Here is a 24,195-nt window from a genome sequence, read left to right as displayed (position 1 = left end):
ACAGTCTGGCCCTGATAAAAGTCAGTAACTGTTTGATGGCTCGAGACTGGACGACAGTTGTCATTAATCTTGGACTTTTGTTCTGGCTAAGGAACCAGCTGATTTAAGTAAGAAATATATGATACTAGCTCGATGAAAGTGTTAACTTGACATTCTTCTATGGCTGCTGCGATAGTGCGATATATCCAAATTGGAGGTCCGCTAGTTCTCAATTCCACAATTGTAGGCGTACGTGGTAGGCTGGCCTAGTGCGCCGCTGACCACATTTCCACCTTGTGGTTCCATCGACTCCTCATTTCCATCGTTCACGCTCTATATCGCGGTCGCTCGAGCACGGCAAATTAATTATAGTATTTGTCCATTCACATGAGCGGTGAAATCGTGTAGGCTGTGGCCCAAACCGCGCTGGCGGGAAACAAAGCTTATCTAACCTTGTACAGTATCTACCTGTCGAATTTAATTATCAGAATTGCCTAATGATTTTGAAATTTATTGGCCAATCCGATGATAAGCTTTTACTTTCTAAAAGTACCTGTTTTCACGGGAATTGATACTATCTATTCGCTGTAACCACATTTGGTGGGGATTTCAAAATGTAATTGAAATTCCATAGATTGGAGATATTTTCATGATTTATTACAATGTAATGTTGGTCCATATTGTGTATTTCAAGAAGTGAACATCAAATTAATCACAACTCAGGGATTGCAACTGCAAAAAAATATTAATTGTATCGATCACATGATTAACCCAAGTATTTGGCAAATATTAATTTACAGTATTTCAATGTCCTAAGTAGGTAAGCTTAGGTAATCCTTTAACAGCATACTCTATCTCTAAACTAAGCCAGTAACGCATTTTGAAGTATTTTAAGCTGAACACATACCTAGGAGGGTAAGAGTAGAATGGAGGGATAATAATCTGTGTAGGTATCTTACTGGTTACAATCAGCTCACCAACTGGCAATTTATTAATAATCAATAATATTCCAGACCCAAAGACATTACACAAACTCAAAAAAAGTAAGAGGGGTTTTCATCAAAAGTGTTTTAGTTACCATTACACCATTTTTGCTACCAGGTCTGTTCGACAATCATCGTATGATTGAACAATACTTGAACGAAAGCGAAAGTCCCGCCAAGTCCCAGGGGTGCGACTTTCGCGGGTAATCGCCCTCTTGGAGATCCTCTTCAGGACCTTCCGTATTGTTCAGAATTGGTTACAGCCAACGACAGTCCCAGCCCTCTCAGCGTGTTCGTATTTTGTATCTGATCGTTTCAGATGCTTTCTATTTGAAAGTAGTGAAGTGATGCGCTGGTCGTGTCGAATGACTTGGTTCCACAGGCAATTCTGCTCATCATCCCACACTTCAGTTTCAGGATCTTCCGATCTTCCATGGTAATCCGGGACACCTTACATCTTATATGATTATCTTGTGTTGAGGACACCTTAAAAGGATTCGGGTGTTTATCAGCAGACAGTATTTTGTTAACGTTGATTCAAGTAGATTTATAGTAATTTAACAGTTGCTTTCAAATTGTATATCCACTTACATGTTAAATCTCATATCATCATTGCATCTTCATCCGTCCTTCTTACTACCGGCTTGCTCGACAACGCCTAAAAGGTTATCACTACCGCATCATCTGATCTTCTAAACAAGTTCCCGATTTCTCGTCTTTCAATACACTTGATTCTCGGTGTTTCTAATGTTGATCGTTATATCTACCTAAGTTTGATATTTCACTCAATTGATGTATACCAGAACATATAGTACGGCAATATAGAATGTGCATAATGAAAACTGCATTCAAGTTAGGTTTCACAATTTTCGAAATGAAGCGTTTCCGACAATTTAATCATGTAAACTTCATATATTACTTAATATTTCCCACAGGTCAATTTGTTTATTATTAAAATCTACCAACAGAATTTTACTTAAGCTGTATAAAAACAATCGATGCTATCACAACAATACGAAAAGTTATCACAAGTCTTGTTGTAATTTGTCTGTTGTTAAAAATACGAAAATTTAACCTTCCGAATAGAGGTCGGGGTTATCATTTCTGATTGAAGTGTTTAGTAAAAAAGCTGTAGACTAGCTCAAGATTATGCGAGTACTCTACACGTGACCGTAAATATGCAATTTGTATCCAATATTAACATGTTTGTTAGGCCTCCACATTGCTCATTGCCCAGCCCCTGTTGTTGTGGTCACTATAGCCTCCTATAATATTGATTGAATAATTAAATTATATTCAAGCATGTTGTCTTTCTGAATCCTTGTATAAATATCTACAGTTTCTGTGTAAATATCTATAATACATGAAACAGTTTTTTTGTGTGAACACTACTCCTCCCTTGGTTGTGGACCAATTTCAACGTTCGAGTCTTCAAATAATTCTTCTTAATTTGTAGTTTTTCAGTAAGCTTTTAGAATTACAAAATCCTTACCCATAATGGCACACGAGGCACTCTAAAAGGTCGATTTTCCCCATAAGAATTACATTGAACTGATATAAAAACAAAAACAGCGCTTTATAAAAGAAAATCGTCACATTTTTTGGGAGTAAATGTTGATGTTTGTATTCAGAAGGTTATAAGTTCAGTTCAGTTTTGTTGGAAGAACAGGGTAGTGCCGAATATTAAAAACAGAAGGAGGAGACAAATATTAAGAGATCTATGCGTTTTAAGAGTAGAAGAGAAGCCTAATAGTAAGGAATCCAGACACACACTCACTTGGAGAGATGAATAATATTTGCCAGTTCTGCTATGCAACTTACTTTGGATGTGAAAAAACACACGAAGAACATACAAATCTGTTGGTTACAATGGTAAAGTGGTAAAACATGCCTAATGCCAGTTAAAATTAATAGACTACATGCAAGAAATGTTTACTGGCAACAGCTATGGGTAGGCTAAGTCGGGAAACATTTGTACAAAACACTAATATCAAAGTGAAAAGGAATTCAGATATTCAACGTTGATTTTCACTCTATATTATAGGGAAACGTGTTTTCAAAAGTCATATACCTTCAATTTGGATTAAACATTTATTTCAACATTGAAGTACGGTATTGGTCTTCAAATCAAAGTTACTACTTTTATGGTATATCTTAGATATTATGGGAATTGTAATAAATAAATATTAAAAGTTTCGAGATGGTTTTTAATTAGCTTTTTTGTGAAGTTGAAGTTGTCAAGCAGATGGTTAGTCTTTTCGCAAAACAAATTTGGTAAACGCTTTAAAGCTAGTCATTTGTTATTCTTTTAGCAAAATTTTACAATTTTAAAGATCCACACTTGTTTTCTATTTATATGCAGTTAACTTATTTTGGTTTGGTTTTTCAGATCCCAGATCGAAAACGAAGCCTATCAGGAGGTTTACAATTTGCCAAGTGAGTATTGTTTGCACAAACCCTATTGTCGATATATTTTGGGACACATCAAGTTTCAATATTGAAATGATAATTGAAAGATGCATGCATTCGTAAAACGTATTTACCTACAACCGTTTTTTTAAAGTAGCCATTTCAGTTCAGTTCTTAGAATTGAAAAGTTTCACTTAACAGCTGTTTACTTTCATATCAGCATAGTTTCATTTCATATCAGCATAATTTTTCTCATATCAACACAGGTAACGGACCATTGAGGTTCAAGTATTGAGAGAAAAGAATTAAAATTGTAATGCTTCGAACGTCAACTAATCAGCTGATCAGCTGATCAGTTGACCAATTTAATTGTTGATCTGACTTGTTCCTGTTCATACTAGCGTATTCTTAACCTAAGTTTGTGGAAGTTAAAGGAAGGTAGATTGGTAGATTAAACTGATTTAATAATGTCAGTTAGTGAAAGTGAAGTTGACGAGATGGAAATGAGAGAACAAACTGTTCATAATATTCTATAATATTCGATGCTGAGATCTAACTGTAAATTAACTGTTTCACTATAATCATTCAGTTGTCAAAAACAAAATGCAAAGTTTTCCTAATTGTAACTGATACAGTATTTATGGTAAGAATGCTGCTAGCAGAACACATTCCCTGAAAAAGGTAACGTATTTTGTTAACGAAGTTTTACAAACACGTAATTACAGGAAATCAGCTGATTATACAATAAGTCGTTGCATCACTTTCCTTTCATTGGCACTGACAATAAACGAAAACATAACCTCTCTAAGAAGTAATGAGTAGTGATTTTTAGTAATTAAAAACCAGATTGTTAGTAATTAAAAAACTGTCGTAGGTAAAGTAGTGTACGCAACTCGCGTTAATAGTCTTTACGACACTCGTAGAAGTTTTTAAGGCACTCGCCAAGGCTCGTGCCTTAAATTTTCTACTCGTGTCGTAAAGACTAACTTAACGCAATCGTTGCGTAAACTACTATAAGGTAATGGGCTTTGATGTTAAAATAAAAAAAAAAATATTTCATAGGAATCTCGTTAAAACATCTTACTAATTTCTCTCAGATGATAGAAGATGGATTTCATATTTTGAGTATTATTTATTGGCCGCACATTAAGTACACCGCAGTTTGCCACATTCTTACCGCACTCTTAACAAAAAATTGTGGTAACAATCGTTTCCATTGCGCAAGACCAGCGGCTGTAAAGTAGTTTTGCAAGTAGGCTAAGTGTCAAGAACATCCCAAAATGGAATTCAATCGTTGGTAGGCTCTACGGGATTGTTACCAGTCTCAATTATGTACATATAAACGCCTTTCAATTATGATTTGTGAAAAATTATCATTGTTGAGTTTTTCAGACAGTTTTCTTACGATTTGTTATACATCTGTTTTGTTGACTCCAATGATGACAGCAAATATGTAAATCTTCGTTTGAAGCTGATTTTTAGCCAATTCGAGAACGTTGAAAAAACTACGTAGAACGTAGAACTCCGAGAAAACTTCGTTTTTTTCACATTGGTAGTATGACAAATGTCCATTTCCATACTCTAAATAGAAGATACACAACCTTCAAGCTGAAAATGAAAATCAATAGCCAAACATGATTCCATAAATAGTCACACGCCGTCCACTCCACTAAGGTATGATTACAGAGTTGCCAGTACACGTCGTAACCCGTTTACGGTACTATCAACACCAGTAAGGCAAGACACTAGAGGTGATGTTAAAGCGCCTATTGTGTGAGAGGTGTGTTGTTCCTTTCACTGTAACATCCCTTGCTATTCCACTCCCTCGCGACCTCCACGACGTTACAACTCACGAGCTGGCTGGGTGAGAGATGTGGTGGATGGGAGCGCGGCAGTGGTCCGAAAGTCAGTACTCCGAAAGGCACTGGTCCGAAAGAAATTACATGGTCAGGCACTGCTTCGAATGGCATAATTTCGAAAGGCACTGGTTCGAAAGTCACAACTCCGAAAGTCACTAGTCAGAAACTTTTTTTGCATCCAGGCACTGGTCCGAAACAATATATGCATCCAGGCACTGTTCCGAAAGTTATAACACCGAAAGTCGAGATCCATGCAGTGGTCCGAAAGGCAGTGCTCCGAAAGGCACTGGTTCGAAAATTATTTTCTGACTACTGCCTTTCTGAGTATTGCCTTTCGGAGCAGTGCCTGACCATGCTTAATCTGTCGGAGTTGCTCGGACTAAATCTGTCGGACCATGCCACGTTTCAGGTGTCACAGTAATAATGTCATTCATTGTGCCATATTGAGACAGAGACACAATGCTGTTTATATTTATCTGAAGATGAGTGGAGCATGAGTTCTGTGAGATGCTTTGTTATTGAAAAGGAGGGGAATTTATTAGAAGATCAATGCTCAAAGGGTGCAATTTGTAAATATTAAAAAGCTATTGAGTTTTCTCAAAACTGAACCATTGATGTTCCCTCCGAATGTCAAAATTCCAACTTTGAAATGTCAACACGTTTCGCGAGGTGTATTTTATTTATTGTGTAACAGAGATTGGTGAATGTAAATCGTGAAATCTAACAATAAAAACTATAATTTTTAATTGAAAGTCGAATATGTGAAAATATTAACATACCAATATAAGACCTGTCAATAATCAGTATAACCCACTGTGTCCATTCTACATTATAGCCAGGTACAACAAAATAATGCATTTAGAGTTTACCATTAAGGTTATGACATGACCCAGTTGTTTAAAACCCACCTTAAGCTGTAGTCGATTTACCTACTAAAAATCGTTGGATCTCTCAAGTAGGAAGAACCTCTAAGGGTACCGCAATGCATAACTCCCTTCACTAATTTTCGATTAATATTTATACTATAGCTGAAATGAAAGATTATCCACGCACCTTTATCATGCTCAAATGCACCAGCTCAGGGTGTTATTTACATGTATTTGGTTGCATCAGATTGCCGATGGGGTGCGGAGACGAGGTATCTTGTGAAAGGTATCGCTGATGCAGATGGCCGCGTTAGATGTCGGGAAATTATCTAACTCCGCAGTTTTCTGGGTAATTTCGCTGATTTTGTAAATACCATAAAACGGTGAATTACTGTGGATGGGTAAAGCATGGGATGTAAAGAGCATCAGTATAATGTTCGAGTGTGGCCAGATCCAATACATTGTGATAATGACAATGTGGAAGGGGTATATTATTCTTTACTTACTGGTATAGTTTATTTCTTTGTCCAGATTTTCATAGCTGGCAACAACAATGATAAGATTGTCACACCAGGAGATTTTCATGTGTGTGCAAATGTTAAAACTGAAAATTTAACAGTTTTAAGATAGATTGTAGTAATGTATGTGGAATTATACAGTGACATATACAGTCTTTGGTCAGAATATTTTAAAGTTCGTTAAAATAACAAATAGGTATCAAAATGCTCTCTACTTTTCCCATCATCCCGGCTAAATGCCTTAAAATTGTCTTAGCTGATCCATTCAGATATCAATTCATAGGCTTAGTTTTGACTTATCTAATCTGTGGTTTAATTAATTTACACATTTTGTTTGAGAATTTCGTCACTTCTAGCTTATCAACTCTTTAGCCAAGGTCTATGCGATTTAGTTAGTATATTCTGGTACCGTAATATAGAGTAACCTTTTTGAATACCTTACTGCATTGTTCAGCTTTCATTTGAGTTTCAGTTGGTCGCGAGACAGAAGCGGCTTTTACAAAGATACAACTAACGTTTTACATTAACCGATAAGCGCCAGGGCCATCAAAACACATACAGAGCAAGCGGCAATGGTAATAGAGGCGCGATTATAGCCATATTGCCCGGCGGCTCGCGGCTCGCTGCGCGCTGAGCAATTGTGAATATTTCTACCATAACGTCCAGGAAACATCGGCGGAGTGTGAAGTGAGATAACCCGCGGTCACTCAACCTTTCCGCCTCCGACTGACTCATTCTAGTGTCTTGGACGTCTCCAGAAAACATGAGCAAAGATTTGCAACCACTTTGGAAGCTCTACAGAAACATGTTAGGTAGCAAATCTCAATCTTTTGTCCCAGTGTCACTTGAATGTCTTGATCGTCGAGGTAAAAAAGATAGCTAAAAGAAAATGTAGGGCCTACTTGAAAAACGTGGAAAAATGTGTAGCGTGATGTTTTCTAGCCATGGAAATGTTTGACTAGTAGGCTACATTACTAGTGTTTTCGAAGTAACCTACGAATATTTCCGCATGTATATTTCAGAATATAGATTGGTATTTCTTTTTCTGTGATTGAACGTACAGAAAAATAAATGTCCCAAACATACTTAATAGGAAAAAAAAAACTTTACGAAATGGACTATGTGAGAAAACTAGGGAGCAATTCAGTGATTCGTTCTTGCGAACGCCAATTGCGTTATTGTATACATTATTAGTACGTAACAGTTAAGCTGCTACGAATATTTCAAACTTTCTTCTTGTGTGCCTCACTTTCATATATTTGACATCGTGCTCGTGACAATAAAAACGCCTTAAAAATGAACCAAATAATAAAATTTAATTAAGTGGAATTAAAAATATGTAACCAATTTTAGACATGCTTAATTATTGAACTAAACAAAATGTAAGTTCCCCTTTACTAATTCTACCTAAACTCTTTCCCAAGAGTTCATCAATCCATCTCCACAACTTCCCACACGTTGTCACTAAGATCTCAGACTTCTATGCAAACTGTCAACCCATGACCTTCGGTCCTCTAGCATGCAAATGGAGCTTTATATCTGCCTTAAGATACAATTTATATTCTTTTGGAATAAAATGTAACGGGTGTCGCTCCGTGAATATTCAAATCGATGACAAACAAATGAATTTTCCATAAGCCTTTAAGTGTTCTATGTTTGTGTGAGTAAATTTCCACATGAACGTATCAAGTTCACCCGGAACGATCCTGAATGTTGTTTTTTTAATAATTGTTAAAATACAGCTTCATTCTTGTTTCTTTAAATCAGTTCAAGCAAGTAGATGAGGTACATACACACTATTCTTCAATGCCCGACGACCGAAATCATGACGCAAGATCGGGTGATCTTGGTGAAAGATGCTGTCGGTTGGTCTCGGACGTGTCTCAAGACACTATCACTCCTATCACTGAGCTACAGCACAGCACGGTATGTTCATTTACAAACACCCTGTACAGTGTTTAGGCTCTGCTTCTGTAGGCAGATGCGGGCGCGGGTCACAGGGAGGTCACGCCAGGGTCGCCCAGGGTACCGTAGTGTCAGTGTCGGAACACTTTGTCTACCAAGTACCATGACGAGGCTCATCATTGTCTCAGGACCTCCACACTCCACTGTCCACATCGGCCTTTACCTGCAGCGTGAGTGGCTCTCCCTTTGTTTTCCTGAGATTTGATCACCGGTGAAAATAACAGGTTTAATGAGGATCAGCGGTAATGATACGAGTGTTAATGTAGAAGGCTGAGCAAGAAGGTGATTCTTGTTTGTGGGAAAACTGTTTATATAATGAAGCTCAACATGTAAATAGGTGGATGAAGGTTGTATTTAGAAAGAGTTTGAGTTTTTGGCATGAAAGGTATTTGGCAAAAGTTTTTAGATTTTCAAAGATGGTGTCCACTACAAAGCTCTCAGGGGATTTTGATCAGAAGAGGTGGTATGAATTTAGTCGAAAATTAATTTTTAATTTCATTCAACACAAACTAAACATGTCTTCCTGTCAATGAAGCTAATTTACTGCAAAAATACCTTCTGACTGCTCAAATGAAGTACTTGAACGATGACATAATTACATGTATTTTAACTAAAGCGATTAACACACGAACAGTGGTCTTTTCTCCTACTCTGTATTGCAAAAATATGTCCTCTTCTTTATTTTAATCCTTCATTTACGCATGCTTCATTAACCAATTTATCCTTAATTGTTATTATTACCCGTGATAGCCTATTTGTGACGTTACATTGCACAACAAAGCTGCTAACCATGTGGCTTAACACAAGCTGTCCAAAAACATCTTTCATAATGTACTACTTTTTAGTAAATCGATAGCAGGTACCATAGCAGGTATAGGTACCATAGCGAGTGAGAGATACCAGCACCCGATAAAACTACGTGCCTATCAGGTGTCTGACCTATTACAAAAACCCCTATAGTCAGGTGTATATATGTATGTTGAACAAGTTACGCAACGTGGAAATTAGTGATCAGCTGCGATTAAAAGATCGTGCGTCCACGCGGACCCACGTTCACGTTGTATAATATGCGCCTCGCGCCTCGCGCGATCACTTCAAGTCTGGAGGAAACGATCGTAAAGGCATGATTAGAGTTTCCGTTTCCTCCGGTACGATATAGCGGGGAATAATTGCTTTCCTGTGTCGCCGGTCTTCATTTGGTCTTCCGTCTTATCGGTCAGGGTGTCAGGCTGGTCGTATTCGGTAATGTTGGCAAGTGCGGCCATTTATTATATACTACACTAAGAAGTGTATAATCAATGGCTAAACTTATATTAAAGGTGTTGTTAGGGTGATCAGATTGACGTTAATAGGTAGACAATTCCGTTCTCGCACAATTTTTTTGCAATTTATTTTCGGCAAGTATTTCCATATGTATGCTATCAAGGACTAAAGATTGTAGGTTTGTCATCCTAATGGATCAGCTGTAGACAATTTTAATGTATGATTATTTTCTGTCCGGTAAATGAAGAGCCAGTTTTTAATTTTAGTTTCTCATTTTTTCTCTGACTTTCAAACTGCCTTACCGTATTTTAAAGGTATAAATATTTCGTGTCCTCTTAATTTATAGCCGAAGAGTAAATAATACGACGTAAAATTTCCTTCGGATACGTAAAATTTACTCAAACGTAACTGGTCCAAAAACACACAACAAATTGTGCCAATAAAACAACAGTATGAGAAGTCTCTGCGGTTTGTATGTAATGGTATTGTCTGGAAAAGTGTCCATCCACGCAACATCCCACTTTCTAATGGTAAAGTTTCATCACCCGATATTGAAAGCCATACTGCATTGTTGAGGTACAATGCAGACAGACTGTGATTAACATAAACAGAGGTTTCATTCATTCCAAACTGGTCCAACAGGCAGCTTGTTTGGCTCGTGTTATCTCGTGGAACAGGTTCCGTTGGTAATCGTTGTTGCTATGAGGTAATCTCATTTGGAACATAATCTACTCATTCATAATCAATCTAGACGTTGTGAATTGTTATTCTCATGATTCCTTTGGTTATAAAACAAAACGTATTATTTGGCTACTTTAAAAAGAGAGTTTGGTGTTTATCTTTGGAATTTATTAAATTAAGTAATTTACCTTAAGTAGTGACCTTAAGTAGACATCACACCATCCGTGTGCTCCCACTATCTCCGCGTTCCGCCACCTCCGAACCCAAATCTGTCCCGCCACCTCAGAATTCTTGAGTGACTCTTATAATCCCGTCACTGCCTGCGTTGTTAGCTGTCATTGCATCCACGGCTGCGAAGCCCCGTGGATGGAAGATTTAATGAAAATTTAACCCGTGGGTTAGGTTAGGTCAGGTTAGGTTAGGTTAGGTTAGGTTAAGTTAGGTTAAGTTAAGTTAAGTTAGGTTAGGTTAGGTTTGAACGGAAAGTCTTAACGCAAGAAGTAACCGAAGATTATAGGGGTCACTCTGAAATTCGGAGGTAGCGGTACACGGAGGTGGCGGGACGCGGAGATAGCGGGAGGTAACCACACCATCTACTGTAAATGGTTTATCTGTAGCCTTTTATTAAGCGAAAGAACATTTATGTGAACAAGCCATTCCTAACCTGAGGTTAGCATTATCTAGCAAGGGGTTAGCAGACCTGTTAAAATAAAGAATTTTTATTTCATTGATAGAGTGCATAATACTCAAAATTGTATTTACTCGTGTTATTTTCGTTGCAGATATTGTTGATATGAGATGAAATATGCTCTGATAACTTGTAATAAGTCGTCTTATCAGTTTGAATTTGTAAAGATGTTAGTGCTTTCGGCAGAAATCCATAGTTGACATCAACGCTCTATGTCGGTGGACGGTGGATCAATTGAACTACATCCATTTCCATTCAAAATCTAGCTACAACTTTAACATAGGAATGGAACGTCAGTTGTATCAATATTCAAAGGTAAAGTCCACACATGGAGACTGAGTCGGCAGACAGTCTGTCAACACAGTTTCAGATACAAGTTTCCGATGTGTTTTGCGTCCACACTAGCCAGTCAGTGTTTCCATGTTTGTTGGTATGGTGACTGAGGAGGACGTAATTATATCCTGTGCGGGCTTCATTTTCTGAGCCATGGGCCTAATGAATCTAGGAAGAGATGATGATGGTACCAACATTTTCTCGAGCAAGGTTCGTACTATGGTCACAATATTCTATCAGACCTTCAGATTAGGTGGAGGATTTTAGGAACTTCACGAGGTTGACTTCTAAAGATTTTTAAATTTTGCTGGGCTCTGTTGGTCTTAAGATTTCAAACTTGAAGAGACTAACAATGTCGTATAATAATATAAATCATTGAAAACTAATTCCAAAACTTTCAAGAAACTCAATCCAGCACTTTTATTACCGCACAAAAATCGTAATATTACTGCTTTGCAGTCTAACTAAAAGGGCTGAAAGTTGAACACCTTCAGCTTGTATCCAGTCTCCTGTCTCCAGACACGTCCACACACTTGAGACAAAAGTTTTGTCTCTTGTCTCCGTGTTTCCCATTCAAACGGGAAACAGAAAACACTGTATTTTGTCTCCAGAAACACCGTAATTTTCTGCCGACAGTCGGCCGACTTACTGGAGACAAAATATCAACACTCCGGAGACAGTCGGCAGGCAATGTTTCTGCAGACAAATCGCCATGTGTGGACGAGGCTTAACGTGGCTTAACGATTAACGTGGCATTGCCTTGTAAATTATGTTTCTACCAATCAATGATGTCGTTTAGCCAGAGCAATTTTACTACGCCATTTTCACAGACTTCACGGGTCCTCGCACCTCGAACTGTGGGGTTAGAGGTTAGCGAACGTTTCCGGATAAAATCCAGTTGTTTACACGATGATGACACCAGGAGGCTGGACAGTCTGTGCCAATTACTGTAGAGCACAATGGTGAAGAGGCTTCTTGTTAATTTTTAAACAATACGACCGCCCGGTAGTTCAGTGACAATGCTACCGTTACACTAATGCTAGGGTCTCACAATGCAGGATCAGCTGATTGTAGTACCGTTTGTTTACTGTGCCTTCTATTGGATTGGCAGTGTGGTGAATTAGCTCTACTTGCAGCCTTGGTGGTCCAGTGGCAGGCTGGAGCTGAGGTGTAATTTCGATTTTCGGAACGAAAACAAGCAACGGAAAGGGAAAACTCCATAACTCTTGAAGGAGAGCTGGAAAGGATACGAAATCTACTACGTGTTTGAAGCGAGTAGACAAAATGAACAGTTGCAAATAAGTGCCACTACATGGTAGAAGATTACTAAAATCTTACCATTACCTTTGAGTACTGAACATTCTTCTTATGCCTCCTGTTGTAAAATAATTGTTTTGATGTGGGTTCGATATTCGGTGGCATGCAGCTCCCCCGTTAAGTGGGCGTTTTAGAACGGTCTTGTACCGATGTGGAAGGTTTAAACTTTGGAAGTCCGAGAGGAACAGGAAATGGATCAGTGAGTTTAAAATCAAAAGAGTGGTGTGATTGCCATTTATATGGGTTTTAAGGTGGGTTACCTCGTCTCCACAATACAGACAAACTGATAGCAGATTAAGAGATAGATCTGAATTTGTTTGAACAGGACCGATGTTTCTGAAAATCGTTCTTGGTGAGCATAATTATGTTTGATAGTTATCTGAGATCTGACACATACACGTAGCCATAAGACATTTTAAGTTGCATATGGTCATAGACAAAAAGAATGATATGGTTGACGGTTGTTTGGTAGCCTACCACACGCATTACTTTAAATCCATCTGTACAGAATGTAAAAGTTATTCATTACAAATATATATTATCAATCATTGAGATGGGGACGCCAAGGCGCGTATTTCAACCCAAATATGATTGAAGGATAAGTAGAATGTTGTGAGGTGATCTGTGTAGCTTTTTTACTGACTAAGATCAGCTACTACAATTCCACTCTCAGGTAGTTCACCTCTGCGTGTTTCGTTCGCTAGTTTGCCAGACAATCGTATTCTGAGGTGACGAGGACAACAAATCAGAGTCAACTGTCAACCTCAGTCGTAGTAAACACCGTGACCAATCCACCTCAACACTGGGATGTACGGAACACAGCTGTGGCCCTTGGGTGTAACGGGGAGGATATCCATGTGTACATAACTGTGGACTAGGGAGTTTAATATGACCAATAACAGTGTGTACTTTGATAACTTAGCGGTCTTTTCTCTTCACGATATGTTTTGATCCCAAGTTAATCCGTTCTATGCACTCTTGTTTCTACTACGTTCTCTTAGAGTGTCCTCTGATTCTGTAACTGATTCTGATTTCTGTAAGTGTTATAACTGAATACAAAGATCCTAGGCAATCGTCAAGTGAGAACAGGTGCAACGATACATGCTTCTAATTTAATAACAAAATGACTGATACACGTTTGATAGTTGACATAGCTGGAGAGCTGTTGGAGGGTAGCTGAGTTTTAGTGCTCGCTTAGCAATCAGAAGGTCGCTGGTTCGATCCTGAGAATACCCAAAAAAAATTTAGGTAGCTCGCTGCTGGACACAGATGTTCTTGGTCGTTGGTAAATAGATGGCCAGGGTAAAACATCCGATTTTTGTCAGTATTTAAGTTATGTAGCTCACACTAACATCACTCTCCGTTCTACACTTACCCTGTATTCTCATTCAGATATATATGTGTAATGTATATCACAAACACCAGGTACCGGTACGTCGCTCTCTTAATGTATCCTATATAGTGATTACTAATTAGCTAAGAGATGGGACGATGTCGAAGTTGGACAACGTTAAACGTGGACTACGTTAAAAGCAGACACCGCCTCAATCAGACAACGATAAAATCAGACAACGACGAACCTGGACACATTCAAATGTGTCCAAGCTTATTTGCACGCAAACGACGAACCTGGACACATTTATAAGTTGTCCAGGGGTGGCGTTGCACGACACGACGAAACTGGACACATTCAAATGTGTCCAAGTTTAACGTTGCACGCAAACGACAATCCTGGAAACTTAATCTGTCCAACTTTAACGTTGTCCGCGTGTGTCGTTGTCCAAGTTCGGTGCGGTCCCTAAGAGATCATCCGGGGAACACGTGCAGTCTGAAGACTTTACGTCACGGACGCGAACACATTTTAATGTTCTTCAATAATTATTTTTTGTATTATCTTTATACTTTCGTTGTTTGTAGACCTCTATTTCAATTAGACGAAGTATCAAATCCTATTCACACAAATAACTTTTATTGCAACACTGTTGGTTGGTGAATATTAATATCGAACGCATAATGGGTGCTAACAAATTCACTTTCACCATTTAGCAAACATCTTGATTCAAACAGGTGGTCAACATACATGCCGATTATCAATTCAGACACGTTGTCCGCTTACAGGTTTTGCAATTGTTTCCATTCGTGACTCGGTCCAGGCTTGATCCATCACGAAGCCATTGAACGCCTCACCAATGGCCGAGGACCACCATTAGAGTTGCTAATGGTCGCCTCACGCAAGCATTCAACGTTGCTAAACCTAAACCGGCCTAATTGTTTTATTACCCTTTGAACCTTGGCCTTCTTTCATCTGCTTATAAAGACTAACAAACAATATTTACAATTGTCTGCGATTCGTGAATGTCGAGGTTTGAATTCGATTGAATGTTGTTTTCAAGGTAATCAAATATGAACTGGGCGGAAGTAGAAACGGATAGAGAAATGCATGTATGAATCTGTTATGTATTTATGATGATTGTTTATGTTCCAGACTATAAGTTTATGTTTAAACCACGAGAGTGGATATTTATAGGCATGCACTGTGGATGCGATACTCTCTGGTGTGGATTAACGTCCGCACGAGTGAGTACTACGACAATCTGCAGTACTATCCTGATAGACCAATTCGTATTACCAAGGAAAAAATGTGGTTCGGATTCCACTATAAACTGTAGGTCCCTTAGTTGTCATTAGCTGTATGGGCTATTAATTAATAGTTGTGTCTGAGGAATATGTCGGCCTTAGTCACTAACAAGACTAAAAGATCACGCCACTCATCCTACACTCATCTCCATTCAAACTTGGCTTAAAATAAAATACCTACTTTGTATGGTCGCCATTTCATTGAAAAGTATTAAAGTATTAAGTAAAGCAATTTTGTCAAAACTTTTTAAGGGGAAATAGGGTTTATATGGTATAAATGGGCTATTTTAGATTTAGCATTGCTGGAGCGCGGCTGGCATTGTGTTTGGAAACACACCTCCAATCACCAATGTGGCTTTTAGCAAAGTTATAAATACAGCTATATATGTTAAACTATTTGGCAAACTAAAGATAGGTCTCTCAGCAACGATTACTAACTATGTTTAAATAAAGAGATGGATGAATAAATATTTATCAGACCATCACACTACCGGAGTCACGGCATTATTATTATTATCATCAATCATTGAGATGAAAATAGCGTATTTTAACCCAAATTGAGCATGAGTAAAGTATGATTGTAGAATGAAGTGATATGATAGGTGCAGTTTTGTTACTGACTAAGATAAGCTGTTTCTTTAGTCAGGATCATTATTCAAAGCCGACCAAGAACAACTGAATCCAGTTTCGAGTCTTCTATAACATTGTCACAAATCCTTCGGCGACCGGCGGAATCTGAAACCGGACTTGACCAATTGCAACCCTGAAACTTTAAGAAACTAAAAAAAACTTCAACACTGTATGAAAATATAATTTTACCTACGACAGTTTTTTAAAGTAGCCGTTTCAGTACAGTTCTTAGAATTGAAAAGTATCTCATAACAGCATTGTTTACTTTCATAACAGCATAGTTTTACTCATAACAACACCACCAATGAGGTTCAAGGATTGAGAGAGGAGAAGTAAAATTGTAATGATCCGAATTTCAACTCATCAGCTGTTCAGGGCAATTTAATTGTTGATTGGTGCAATTAGTATTTGATACAATGTTTTGCTGCATCACTGTCAGTGGCAATGAGAGGTTATAAACGAAAACATAACCTCTCTTAAAAGTTATGAGTATTGATTTTTAGTATTTAAAACACTTTCGTAGGTAAAGTAGTGTACACAACTCGCGTAAATAGTGTTAACTACACTCGTAGAAGTTTTTAAGGCACTCGCCAAGGCTCGTACCTTAAATTTTCTACTCGTGTCGTTACCCCTATTTTATTATTTTATAAATATGTTTAACAACGGCAACAGTTTCAGTTTTCACCTCTAAAAACCTACTCCAGCAAATCTATACGACTCCTTTTTAGTTACATCAACGGAAGGCATGTGTTTAGCTTCGATAATTAGTTGAAAAACTTTCCTAGGAATGAATACCTCTGGAAACACTAGCCAGGCAAGTAACTTGCAGGTCTAACCCAGAAACATCAAACACCTGAGACAGATGTAGAGCGGTATGAAGGTTTGCTGTTTGACATTTCTCCATGACCGCCAGCCACCTCCAGCGTCTCGCACGCTTTCGTCGTGAGAACTGACCTGAGGCTTCCAATCACAAATTTATATTCAAATTATGATCGGTGGGTTTACTTTCTCCGCTCCGCGCCGCCCGCGCTCGGTCAAATTACTGTGCCGAAGATGGTTTTGTTTTTGCATTATTTATACGGTCATGGCGATACTTTCGATATTTTCTTCTGTTCGTGCATTTGGATGCGTCAAGTTTCTCAAAATTTGCATACAAAATGTTAATGTATGTTTTAATAATTATGTTAGACTATAATAGTTGATCTTTGAGGTTAGGTAACTTAAATTACAAGGTTTCATAAAATACATAGTGGGAAAAGAAAGTTCCCCTCGGTGTACTGGTACAGTATTGTGTAATTTCGAATTATAAGCGAACTAAGTCTTACATTGGACTATTGGAGGCTAAAACTACGTCTTAGTTCTCTTTGCTTTTCATGTTTCCGTATTGATAGCAATGCACCGAGAGTTTACTGGTACACTGAGAGTAGTAGAGTAGCATTGATTTTAAAAAAGGATGCATTCTTCTCATATTGCAAAATTCTAAAAATATGCTAACGACGCTTATAAAACCTAATTAGGTTGTTTTGACGTATATTCTTTTTGGTGGCGTTTGTGTGTGTTGACGTACTAAATGTTTTACTCTTATTTTATGGTAGATTATTTTATGATTTTTGCTTAATTATCTAGTTTTAATAACAGAGGGAATCCATAGCTTAACATCCAATTATATTCAGTTTAACAGTTCTAAAGTTGGTTAAGACATAACAAAAACAAATAGTAACAGCACAGCCTATTAAAACCAAGCGAAAAATGTCTTAAGCTGATTCAGAAGGATGGTAGTTGGATGGTTGATTGACGGCCTATCTTTAACCAAGCAATTCTGGGAAAGCTTAGCAATCAAATAACAGTGAACCAACTGATAACAAAATAGTTTAAATTGTAACTCTAACCGAGATATTTAATCAGTCGCTCTACTGAAAGATTCTCATAAACTGTCTGTGGAGCAGACGGAATGTCCATTATCGGCGATTTCCCGTAAGATAAACACAATCTCGATCTAGAAAGCACAGACCGCAACATGAGGGAAGCCGTTGTCTCGGCCACGGTCATATAGATAGTGATCCTCATCTTGAACTGAGAAATCAGGTCACTAGTGATCTATATGTGGCGTGATACGGGCTCTGTTGAACTAAGTTGATCTTTTAGTTCAAGGTTGGTGAAGTCTTCTTATCTTGTGGAACATCCTATTGTTATGCATATAAATTGCTGCGCTAACGCGTCATAATATATTTGTCCTACAGTTACCTGACAAAGAGGTCTTCCTTGCACTTATTATGGCACGCAAAGTAGCTAATTGGTGCATTTACTTACTTTTCCCACACTATTTTTGCCACACTCCAGTATTCCAACCAAACAACACAAAACACTGCGGCTCGTGCGTAAACATTTCTCTCGTGTGCAGCAAAGTGCCACTTCGCACAGTTACACAAATAACCATTCTTCCGAAGTAAAATGTGAAGAAGTAGCACAAATGTTATGATAATATTGTTATTGGGCGCCGTATAACATTTTGCGAAGGAAATTCAGGGAGAATACGAAAAGGGGATTCGCCTCCCTAAGAGATCCATTCTTTTTTCTCTCGATAAGAGTACCAACAGCCTAAGTTGGGCTTTGAACCAATAGGTTTGAACCACACGGCTTGTGGTTGCTATAGCCTCTAAGATTAAGGGTAGTTTACACCACTAGACGATCCCCATTCCTAGATAAGACGTGATTACAATAATTATTCTTGAAACTAAAAACACATATTCTAACAAACTGATTAATTGTATCGAATATTTGCTCACCAAAACGGTGTAATCAGCACACTGCACCAAAAATATTACATGATTAATTTTTAGTGACCTACAATACGGAAACAGTAGGGGAAATTAAACAAAATAAATTCAAAACCAGAAATTTTCCTTGCTGTAAATTAAAAGAAACACTTGCACAATGGATATGAATGACACATTTTGAACTATTATGAATTATTTTATTGTTAAAATAAACAATTATGTTTGTTGTGCGAGACATTACAGTACCCTATTTTTGCTCAGTTAATATGCAACGGTACGAGGAAGAGAGCTTTGTTTCTTTGGAGGCAGTTTACTAGTTTCACTTTAATTAATAAGGTTACAACTCCTAATGTCACTAGAAATCTATGCACTTTCTACCCGGAAATACCCTTTGGTTTTGTATACTTACCAGTGCTGTAAACGGCGAACATAAACTTTCCCAGCGAGTAACACAAATCACTCCATCAACAATAGCGTGCTCCTTGAGTAGTTAAAGAATTGACTGCGGTATACTAATAACAGTAAGAAGTTTTTAACCAATATCAGGCTTAAGATCCGGAACTGCTCTTAAACACTATGCTGTCCCTTATAAGTGATTATTTTTACAATTTAGAAATATCGTATATTTTCTAACATTAAAATCGCAGCACCTTCCTTGGTCCTAGAAAGTTGTACATTGGTTTAGGGAGCTGCTCAGTGAGCAAGCTCAAAGTTAGCGTAACTTGTCAGTATCTACACAGCAGATAGATCATCGGTGGAACGATCAGCACCCCGTGACAGACCGCGAGTGTGTTGGACGTGTCTTATTGGCTCAGCAGAGCCGTGCGCGGCGCATGGCAATGTACGCGCACGGCGCATGGCAATGTTTGTACACCGAGGCTTTGTATTGTTTAAGACAACTCGTCCATGTACCGTACACATGAATGTGCGGGACTTGTGTAGTTTGCATCGCCGCTTTCTCCAATCTTTGTTGTTTCATCAGTAGTTTTAAAATGTAGTGCATTATTGCCTTTAATTAAACAAGATTGATTGGAGTTTAACGGTAACTAAGTGATTTATGGGTGTAACTGTTCTCGCGAATAAAACTGTCAACGTAAGGATGTTGCTGGATCTACTTATTATGGAAAAATCTAGTACGTGTGTTTTGATAGTTTTAAATTCACATAGCGGTCTAGGAAAGCTCCTGAATTAGAAAAATACCCCCGCCGCAGCAAACCTGCAGACTAAGCGAATTTCCATTTGACTGATTGGATTTACACTGAAATGTCTACTTAAAAATATAACATTTATTCTCTATTTAAATAGAATTAGTTTAACTAGTAGGGCCTACTTAGGTTTGCTGCATCAGGGAGGGTAAAACTGTTCCAAAATTCCAAAATTTGATTTATTGTACGTGAAAAGCACCAATTTCACAAATAATGGAAAGAAATCTGTATTTTTAAAACCGAAATAGATAGAAATATTCTGTTTGTGGAATTGATTGTTGACATAGGTTCCGCAATTTTTTTAATCAACAATATTTTTTCAACCCCTTTAACAGGGTAGGGGGTGGGAGTGACTTATTTTTTTCAACAACAACCCCTATTGAGTGACCCCTCATTTTGAAGGGTTTGTTAAAAGAAAAAGAATGACGCAAACCCGAGATAGATATATCATTACCCCAACCCAAAATGGTGGGTAATGAAAAATTAAATTTTTGTAAAAAAAAGCCCATTTTGGAATATCCGCCATGTTAGCTAGGAGTGAGATATTCACCTCGGATTTGCGTCATTGTGTTTCTTTTGACAAACCCTTCAAAATGAGGGGTCACTCCATAGGGGTTGCTATTTGAAAAAAATAAGTCACCCCCTACCACCTACCCTTTTAGGGGGGTAAAAAAATATTTTTCATGTGAAAAATTGCGGAATCTTTGTTAACTATTATTGCCACAAATAGAATATTTCTATCTATTTCGGTTTTAAAAATACAGATTTGTCTCCATACTTAATTTACACACTGTATATATATATGAATTTGAACGGATGGTGTTTTTGGCCTCTAGGGACCTCAAAATGAAAAAAAATCGGTCCCGCGTCCAGGTCTTACCATGAGTACTACGGTAATAGCTTATTCCCTATATGGGAAATTCGCTAAAAGAACTCTCAAGGATGGAAAAAATAAAGACTGTTATTTTCTTAACTTAGTAACCTATTTAATTCCCTCAGCTCACTCATTTTCGTATCCTATGTGCTCCAAATACAGCCATGAAACATAATGTCAAAACAGCACACGTTTAGACATGTGGATTGCTCTCTATGCTTATACAACATCTAATTTTTTATCATGGACGTTTTTACGTTCATTGTCTCAAGTAATTTTCTTAATAATTTAACTTTGGGTCAACCTAAGATCTCCTTGGGGTGATTGCCTCGCCGATCTCGCCTGGTCTCGACAGTCGCATAGAAGCCGTCTCTTGTTGTCAGCAGCCTGGACCTGGAGCTGGAGCTGGAGCTGGAGCTGGAGCTGGAGCTGGAGCTGGAGCTGGAGGACGACAGTGATTGAGAAGCACGATTGCGCCACTGAAGGATAATATAGATCACGGCTGCGATCATGAACAATCCAACAATCACGGAACTGTCAACTGGCACTGGCGGACCAATTAATGGTTCAAACGTTCAAACTACCAATCGTGATCTGGAACGTGAACCGTGAAAACGTTTGACATCTTGTTGAGTTGTTTCACCAAACAGTTTTATGAGATTGGCAAATCCAATAAAGCATAAGGGATTGATAATCTCAAGCGTAATCGAGTGTGCACTGGATACACTTTATTCTGAGGTACAACTCAGTAGTCGTAGAAGTTGTAACCAATCACATGTAGTCCAGGACCTGACTAGGGTTCTGTGTGCATGTCGTGTATAGAGAATTTTGCTTTTGCATTTCAATATAGGTGTCTTAGGAAGTGTTTTCCACTCGGGTGTCAAGTTCGCACCTGGTACGTTTTCGAGCTATGACGTCATCAAAATGGCGGCCATTGATTTTTTTAAATCGTATATTTCGCAAACTATTTGTCGGATCGGAATGATTTTTTTTTGTTTGAAAGATAATTTTAAATGCTACCTGTTTTACATTTACACATTTGTTGTATGTTTAGTACATTCTTCGTAATTTTGCAAAAACCTGTATTTTTAAATATTTTTTAGTTATTTTTGTTTGTAACGTACAATTGATACAATTGATACAATTTAATTGATACAATTTATCAAAAACCACCAATGAAAAAAGTTGTAGAACGTTTAAAAATCTTTACAAAAATACCAAATTCGATATGTTTATTCAAAAGATTACGTCAAGAAACTAGATAAATCTCATACAAACACCAATTTTGGCGCAAAAACGCCTATTAGTCCGGCATCGAGGGCAGTTCGCAAGTCTTATAAAGACAGTTTCGCCATTCAATGTTGATGTATGTGTCTAAAGAAGTGTTTTTAACTCGGGTGTCACGTCTGGACCCACTGCAGTTTCCGGTTATGATGTCTTTAAAATTGCTACATGTTACGATTTCGCCAGCTATTTTACTTAAAATAAGACCATTACCCTCTTTTATGCAAATAAAAGCACAACAAATCAATGTAATTAGGTAAATATGTCCATAGGAATGTTTCCACTATATAAATACCCCCGGTGCAGCAATCCTGTCGACTAAGCGAATTTCCATTTGCCTGGATTGATTTTCAATTAATCTATTAAATTAACATTAAATTAACAACTCAAACAATGTTAATTTAATAGATTAATTGAAAATCAATCCAGGCAAATGGAAATTCGCTTAGTCGATTTTAATGACGTCATAACCGGAAACTGCAGTGGGTGCAGACGTGACACCCGAGTTGAAAACACTTATTTAGACACATACATCAACATTGAATGGCGAAACTGTCTTTATAAGACATGCGAACTGCCCTCGATGCCGGACTAATAGGCGTTTTTGCGCCAAAATTGGTGTTTTTATGACATTTATCTAGTTTCTTGACGTAATCTTTTGAATAAACATATCGAATTTGGTATTTTTGTAAAGATTTTTAAACGTTCTACAACTTTTTTCATTGGTGGTTTTTGATAAATTGTATCAATAAAACGTTACAAACAAAAATAACTAAAAAATATTTAAAAATACAGGTTTTTGCAAAATTACGAAGAATGTACTAAACATACAACAAATGTGTAAATGTAAAACAGGTAGCATTTAAAATTATCTTTCAAACAAAAAAAATTCATTCCGATCCGACAAATACAGGGTTATTACAAATGTTGTTCCTGATTTTGATTATAAATATTACTGGGTTAATTTGTTTCAAGACTATTTTAGTTGGTACCATTGGAAAGAAAAACTCATAAAGTTTCATTTACATTGGTTTGGGTGCATATCAGCTGTTTGTCAAGTCAATTGTTGTAAGTGTTGTGTAATGGCTGAATTTGAAGGCAGGAAAGCTTTTTGCCAGTTGGAATATTACATTAACCAATCTGTTATTAGTGTGAGACGACACTTAAGAACCAGGTTTAACGATTATCCTCCTAGTAACCACTATATTGTCAAGTGACACTTGAAATTTAAGAGAAATGGCTGCATTTGAATGTTACTTGTAGTAGGGCTGAACTTAACAATGTGCTGCCTGAGATATGGAACGAGTTCGGTGGTCCGAATAATGACACACCCCTGAACTAGCCTACAAGATCTCCGGACATCACCCCCTGATTTTTTTCTTGTGGGGATACATCAAAGATAAGGCGTACACACCACCATTATCAGATAGCATACTTGAGATCCAGCAACGGATTATCAATGCTATCGAAACAATAGACCTAGACACACTTTTCAAAGTCTAGCAAGAGCTTGACTACATTATTGACATCTGTCGTACCACAAGGGGTTCCCGTATCGAGCATTTGTAGTTCTGTGTATCTGTGTCGAAACTTTTTGACTTTTTTAAAAGTTGTAACCATTTTAATTCTTTGTACAACAAATAAAACTATAGTTTATGTATGTATGAAATCATGAACATCATTTGTAATAACCCTGTAGTTTGCGAAATATACGATTTAAAAAAATCAATGGCCGCCATTTTGATGACGTCATAGCTCGAAAACGTACCAGGTGCGAACTTGACACCCGAGTGGAAAACACTTCCTAAGACACCTATATTGAAATGCAAAAGCAAAATTCTCTATACACGACATGCACACAGAACCCTAGTCAGGTCCTGGACTAATGAAAGGATATGCACGTTAGATGGAAACAAAACTGCATACC

At 37.7% G+C, this 24,195-nt stretch overlaps 1 protein-coding gene across 2 annotated transcripts in view; it reads left to right on the top strand.

The window, feature by feature from the left end:
- LOC128990960 (cadherin-23-like) overlaps positions 1 to 24,195 on the top strand; it is a 164,377-nt gene that overhangs the window by 73,462 nt on the left and 66,720 nt on the right. For both annotated transcript variants that reach the window (XR_008490576.1, XM_054413637.1), the window contains exon 3: positions 3,352 to 3,398. The gene's annotated coding sequence lies outside the window, so the exon portion shown is untranslated. The remainder of the gene's footprint in view (positions 1 to 3,351; positions 3,399 to 24,195) is intronic.

Source organism: Macrosteles quadrilineatus, unplaced genomic scaffold (genome assembly GCF_028750875.1).
Source record: "Macrosteles quadrilineatus isolate MER2022 unplaced genomic scaffold, UCM_ALF_1.0 Scaffold_3__2_contigs__length_128488019, whole genome shotgun sequence".
Classification (NCBI taxonomy): domain Eukaryota; kingdom Metazoa; phylum Arthropoda; class Insecta; order Hemiptera; family Cicadellidae; genus Macrosteles; species Macrosteles quadrilineatus.
The sequence above is the reverse complement of the archived record's forward strand: the minus strand, read 5'-3'. Positions and strand labels throughout refer to the sequence as shown.